Source organism: Urocitellus parryii, unplaced genomic scaffold (assembly GCF_045843805.1).
Source record: "Urocitellus parryii isolate mUroPar1 unplaced genomic scaffold, mUroPar1.hap1 Scaffold_333, whole genome shotgun sequence".
Lineage (NCBI taxonomy): Eukaryota > Metazoa > Chordata > Mammalia > Rodentia > Sciuridae > Urocitellus > Urocitellus parryii.
Window position 1 is genome coordinate 60,429 of NW_027553033.1, and position 6,605 is coordinate 67,033.

Sequence of the window (6,605 nt, forward strand, 5' to 3'; positions counted from 1 at the left end):
TTCCCTGCTCGGAGACGCTGAGTCCTCTGTGTGTGCCTCGGGTCTGAGGAGTTCCTCCCAGCTCAGGGACCCTGGGTCCTCTGTGTGCCTTGGGTCTGAGGAGGTACTCCCAGCTCGGGGACCCTGGGTCGGTGGTGTGCCTCAGGTCTGAGGAGGTACTCCCAGCTCGGGGACCCTGGGTCGGTGGTGTGCCTGGTGTCTGAGAATCATCCCAGTTCAGGGACCCTGGGTCCTCTGTGTGCCTTGGATCTGAGGAGATAATCCCAGCTCAGGGAACCTGAGTATGCCCTTTTCACTGGGTCTCCCATCTCGGGGACCCTGGGTCCTCCATGTGCCTCCTGTCTGAAGCAATACTCCACCAGCTCGGCACCCTAGGTTCTCTGAGCACCTCTGGTCTGAGAAGGTAACTCCTAACTTGGGTACCCTGGTGGGTCACATGTATGGGACGGAGAGTTGCCTTCTTCTCAGCAGACTCAAGCATACTCCCACCTTGGGGACAATGTGGTTCATGTGTATGGGGACTTGGAGCTTCCTCTTAGAGCAGACTCAGGAATACTCCCAGCTTGGGGACACTTTGTGTTGTGTCTACAGGGACTTTAGGGTCCCTTCTCTTTAGCTTCAGTGAGACTCACAGCTTGGGGACACTGTGGATCAAGGCTATTACTCTGTTCTAAGACCAGCTGTGGGTCAAGGCTATAGGGACACCTAGAGCTCCATTCTTTTCAGACCATCCTCAGGCAGATGCCTGTCTTGGAGACACTGTGGGTCATGTGTGTAGGGTCATACAGAACTCCCTTCTCCTCAGAGCAACCTCAGAGGGATGCCTCGCTTGGGGACACTGAGTCATATCTACAGGGATGCTCTTCTCAGACTAGCCTTAGAGATATCCTGGTTTGAGGATTCTGTGGGTCATGTCTATAGGCATTCACAGAGCAGCCTCAGAGAGATTTTCCAGAAACTTCTGGATAAATAGGCGGCAGGTGAGAAAAAGGTGGGAAGTGGGAAGAGAAAGCAGATTCACTCCCTGCGCCCATTTGAGAGCTGAGGATGGAGCCTTGCTCTCCTTCATTATTTCAGCAAGGTTTACTTTGGGGAAACATCCCTTCAAGAGGCTCTGATTACTTGTCATCAAAACATGGCTACTTGGATGATTTCTGGCACAGAGGGAGGAGGAATTGTTCTAACTGCTTATTTTTACTGTATTAAAGCAGGAAAAATATTAAAAAATGGAAAAGTAGATGTATGAAACCCACAAGGTTATTTAAGTTAAATATGTTATTTCTAATAAACCAGAATTTGTGAAAAAAATAATTCATGGATTTTATGGAACTAAATTAATCAAAATTTTGATTGAGAATACATTTTGTCTTTGGTTGAGCAAGTCAGTTTATTTGGCAGTGTATTTGTAATGGTATGCTAAATACTGTGTTGACATTCTACATCTGCTGAAATATCTTGACTATATAATGCTTTGGTATTATACCACAAAGTTAATTGAGGAAATTAATTTTAATTAATTGAAGTATTTATTTTAAGTAATGATTTCATTCTTTCCTCCTAGATCATGAACATTTTAAGTAAATCCAGAATTTGTTAAAAGTCAGTTAACACTCAACCATGGACCCCTATGTTCCTGGTTTTTGTCTCAATGGGAGATCTGTAAGCATCATTTTAAACTTTTTAAGTTGATTGATCATTCATAGTTTTCTTATTTTAATCTTTTATTAAAGTGTTTTTTTACTAGGAAATTACCCATTCCCTCTAGGTTTCCAATTTTATGTAGTAGGTTTCTGCAGTTTGATTTTTAATTTCTTCTCTAACTTTGAACTTCTGCTATTTTTATCAACAATATTTTTAAATATACTTTTTAGTTTACATTGTTTTGATTGAATTATCTTGTTTGACAGTTCTCATTATTTCAAAAAGTTTTCATTATCATTTTCTTATTAAGGTCTTTGGGACAGTTTGTGTAACTTGGTGGCAGATAACTTGATTAACATGTGAGAGTCCCTGGGTTCCATTTCAGCACCAGACAATATTTCTTTGACAGGACCCAAGTGTCAGGGGAATTGTTCAAAATATTATGTATTTACACACACACACACACACACACACACACACACACACACACAGATGTTTTCCAAATTGGGTTGAAATTATTCTAAGCAAAATTTGCTAATCAATTTTATAGAAAGAAAGAGGATGGTGATATTTTAAAATTCCACCTATTGATATTGCATGATATTTCAGCTTAAAACCACTGAAATAATTACAGTGTGTAAGAGAAAAGTCAATAGATTCTTTTAAAAAAAAGATACATTTACCAAAAATAGACTTTTTTAAACAGACATTTTCTACTTTTTCAAATTTAGAAAGCATATTTGAATATCTTATTAAACTCTTACATTCATCAAGTTTCTCTTACTCCTTGCAAGCAAGGGAATTGACCTTCTAAATAAGCATGCTTTATATATTGTCAGAAGTTCTTTTTGGAGAACTCTATTAAGTGTTTCTCATATATTCAAAACATCACTTAAAAGCATACCAGTGACCTTTTGATTTCATCAATCTTAATTTCTTTTGAAATAATGTGTGTATACATTAGTACTTACTAAATATTACTTTGTGTAGGAAATAACGTGATTTCATTTTATATAAATACTGGTGCTCTATATTATATATTAATGATTTCAAAATATGAGTTGACTATAACTCATATTTTGAAATCATTTAAAACATACATGCACTTTTTACCATATTTTAATGAAGTAATATAAGTGGAGACTAGACATGTTAATATCATGAGCTGAAAAATAATTAAATATAGTTGAATTATTTTGGGGTATTCAACATAATGGTTTCCACCTTTTTCTATAAATGCCCCAGTTGTCTCATATTATATGCTTGGTTTGGAGTATTCTTTTAAATTTATTTATGGTGATGAGAATTAAGCTGATAACCTTGACTATGTTAGGCAAGCAATGAATTTCAGCCCTTTTAAAATATTATGTTGAGACAGGATTTTGCTAAGTTCCTGAGGTATTGAGGCTGGCTTCACACTTTGTGATCCTCCTGCTTCAGTCTACAAAATAGCTGTGATTACAGTTCAAAGTGCTTAGTATGGCCTAGAGAACTTTATGTCATTATCATGTTTCTAATTTCTTTTTTTCACTCCAATACACATTTATTCAACTAAAACAAAACATCTTTAAACATATTTTAACAATGTACAAATACATTTACAACATAATCTGCTGATTAAAAGACTCCAACAAAGTTTGAAGTATCTCAACAGAATTTAAAACTGCCGACAATAATTTGTAGATTGGTTTAGTTTACAGTTAAATATATTGCCTTGTTTAAAAAAATTATTAATACAAATGTATGATTTACAATATCCCCATTATAGCAAGAAAATATAGATTCATAAAATGTCTTTAGGTATTTATTATGCCAAGTATTTAAATGATTATTTTTACTATAACATAAGAATAATATTCATTTAGTACTAAAAGATTTTATTAGTCCAGAGACCACTGAAGAGTTTCCAGGAAGTTGCAAAATAAAATATGACTATCCTTTCTATGAAATAAATAGAACAGCAGCAATCCATGGGTATCCCTTAAACATAAACTATAAAGATTCCATTTATTATTTAGACCTTAAGTATAAAAATAAAAGAAAATTTTAGAAACTAGTTTCACTTGTGCATGTCTAAGGTAAACAATTTCAACATGAAGTATATATTTAATATTAACAATTTTTTTAACTCATACAGAAACCAAGTGTTTACTCTTAATCATGAAATCAACTTATTTCTGAAAAAACCTATAGAAATAATATGTAAACACACATACCTTTGAGATAGATTAAGAACATCCTATATTCTATGGATCAAAATGCAAATATCTCTGTAACATATGTAAACTAACACATTAATTTGGGATATACGGATACCTTACTATATGCATACATATGTACACCATAAAATAAATTCTGAAAATGTTCTTAATGACATCATACTTCCCAGCCTCAAATACTAGAAAAAGAAAATTAAAACTTTGTTTAAAAAAAGAAAACAGTTTTTATAGTAACTTTGCAAGTGAAAACAAAACAAACAAAAATCAATGCTCCCTTTTACACTGGACTGAGCTCTAAACAATTCATAATCAAGAATCTCTTCAGCCATTCCCCAATATCACAGAAAACATAATTTTCTCTCTATTCAAGAAGTCTGTTCATTTCTGGTGTTTTGTCTTAAAAACTGCATTCCAAGATACCAGGTAGCCATGCTGGTTAAATTCTTCTGGCTGCCCACTTGCACCTAATGTAACCATACAGGTTGGCACCCTGTAGCACCACACCCATGGTAACCATGCCAACCATTTTACTCTGAGGGAGAAGAGAGCACTAAAGGCAAATATCACCCACAGCACTGGACAGGCAATTAGTCCTAAGCAAAAGATTCTTGATTCAGATTCTGAAACAGTTTTATTCTCCTGAGGAGGTGCCTTCCTGGACTCAAACACCCAATGACTCTTTCCATCCTCATCAATATGATTCCACCACCCAAGGCCTACCATCAGTCTCTACCTGTGACATTCTTCACTGCCCAAAAGTCACGTGACAACAACAAGATAATTGTCACCATACAAGCAATAAAGCTGCTGCTGAGCAATTCACAGAGAAGATAGACTATAATGGCACAGACTCAGAAGAACAAATGGAAAAATGATGCCACTGGATGTCGGATTTTAGATTTTCTTTGCCTATTAGTTGTCTCTTCTTCTGCATCAAACAATGAAACATCTTCAGTGTCATCATTGCTGTCCTGAGTGTAAGGCTCTGCCAGTGTCTCCTATTCCTACATGATTGCAGGGTACCCCTACAGGGCAGGTCACAAGGGAGCTGAAGAGGTGCCCGGAGGCTGCACCCCTTTCACTTCCTCGAGTGCATGAAGTGCAAGATGGGCCGAGGAAAAAGACCACCAGCACCCCACCCACCACACAGAGTATTTCTGCAGCCCAACATCAGATCCGCCCAGCGCTTGGCGTTGGTTGAGGATGGGCTTCTCCTCTACACACCCCCAAGCTTCCTGAACTCGGGGATTCCTGGGTCACTCCTCCTATGAGGGCCTCGGAGCACCCAGATCACCTCCACAACAACTACCCTTGGTCCTCCATCCTTCCCACCCACTCAGCTCTTCCTCAAGATGGACAGCCAGAGGGGACACAACACAACCACGCCTGTGCACCCAGCTCACTCCACAAACCCTGCAGGAGGGACCCTTCCACCCGCCAAGCCTAGGACAGCCGCTCTCCGTGCCCACAGCCCCTCACCTCATGTTTCTAATTTCTTAATAATTTTCTAATCTATATTATAGCCATTTTCTCCTTCTAAATGGTCATCAAAGTTTTTTTTTATTGTTCTGAGAGGATATTTAATGTGAATATACTTTATGTTGTGACACCTCTGGTCACAATAGGCTATTTCTATTATAAGAGTATTTTGATTCTGATATTTTGATAGTATAATGTGAATGTACTTTATGATATGACATGTCTGGTAACAATAGGCTATTTCTATTTTAAGAGTATTTTGATTCTTAACTGTTTTTCAGACTTAACATTTTCCTAAGAGTGGTGATTGTTCACTTTCTATTTGATTACACAAATAAGGCATTGATTTACAAAAAAAAAAATTGTGGTGCTAGGGATCAAACCCAGGGCCTCCTGAATTCTGGATAAGGTATGCCACCACTGAGCTACATCCCAGCCCCATAGATTCTTTGTTTATATTAGCTTTATGACTAGCTACATCAATGAGAAACTTACATAGAAATTCAACTACATTTGAAAACATTCAAGAGTTTGGGCAGCCAATATTTTTTATGATTTCTAAAATATAATTTTCCCATAAAACACGAGAATAACTAAGATCACTCATAAACCATGCTTCCATTGAAGTTTCTCTAGTTTTACCACTTCTGAAGAACATCATGGAGGAAACTGACTTTGATATTCTTTTCAATTTTTCTTTTTTTAGAAAGCATCATAAGTTATTGTCACAAATTCTGTTTACATTTTTCTTTTAAATATTTTTCCTAGTGGCAAATATTTGATGCTATTACTGTTGAAGGGTATACATAGAAACAAATGAAAGATAAGAATTCCTTGGGATCAATGATTCATTCACAATGAATCAATCTGCTCTTGTAACATATTTTTTATCATGACTCTTTTGAAAAAGTTCAACCATGACTTGAGATAGTGTCTCTAAAATGTAGATTTTTTCTCTAAAGTTTTGAAATTTTTAGAGAGAAAATCCATAACCTAGCAATAGCAAAATAAATAATGATAAGTTTAAACATATTATTACTTTAACATAAAATATATAAAATAAGTATTTATCTTACATTATGTTAGTTTGACACATTTTTGTTATAAATGCTCTTAACAAAATGCAGAACTAGTTAAGAATGTCAATTATTAGTAATTGACATTCTGAGTAATTAAATGAGCAGGTATTTGAAAAATATAGCCATATCTTAAGATTTTATTTTAGAGAAGTTTTATGTTTACACAGAAATTGCAAAAAAATGCAGA

General features: G+C 36.1%; 1 pseudogene; it reads right to left on the reverse strand.

Annotated features, from left to right (window-relative positions):
• Nucleotides 1-4,225: 4,225 nt before the first annotated feature.
• LOC144251959 (Golgi apparatus membrane protein TVP23 homolog B pseudogene) lies at nt 4,226-4,651 on the reverse strand (annotated as a pseudogene).
• Between the last annotated feature and the right edge of the window lie 1,954 nt (nt 4,652-6,605).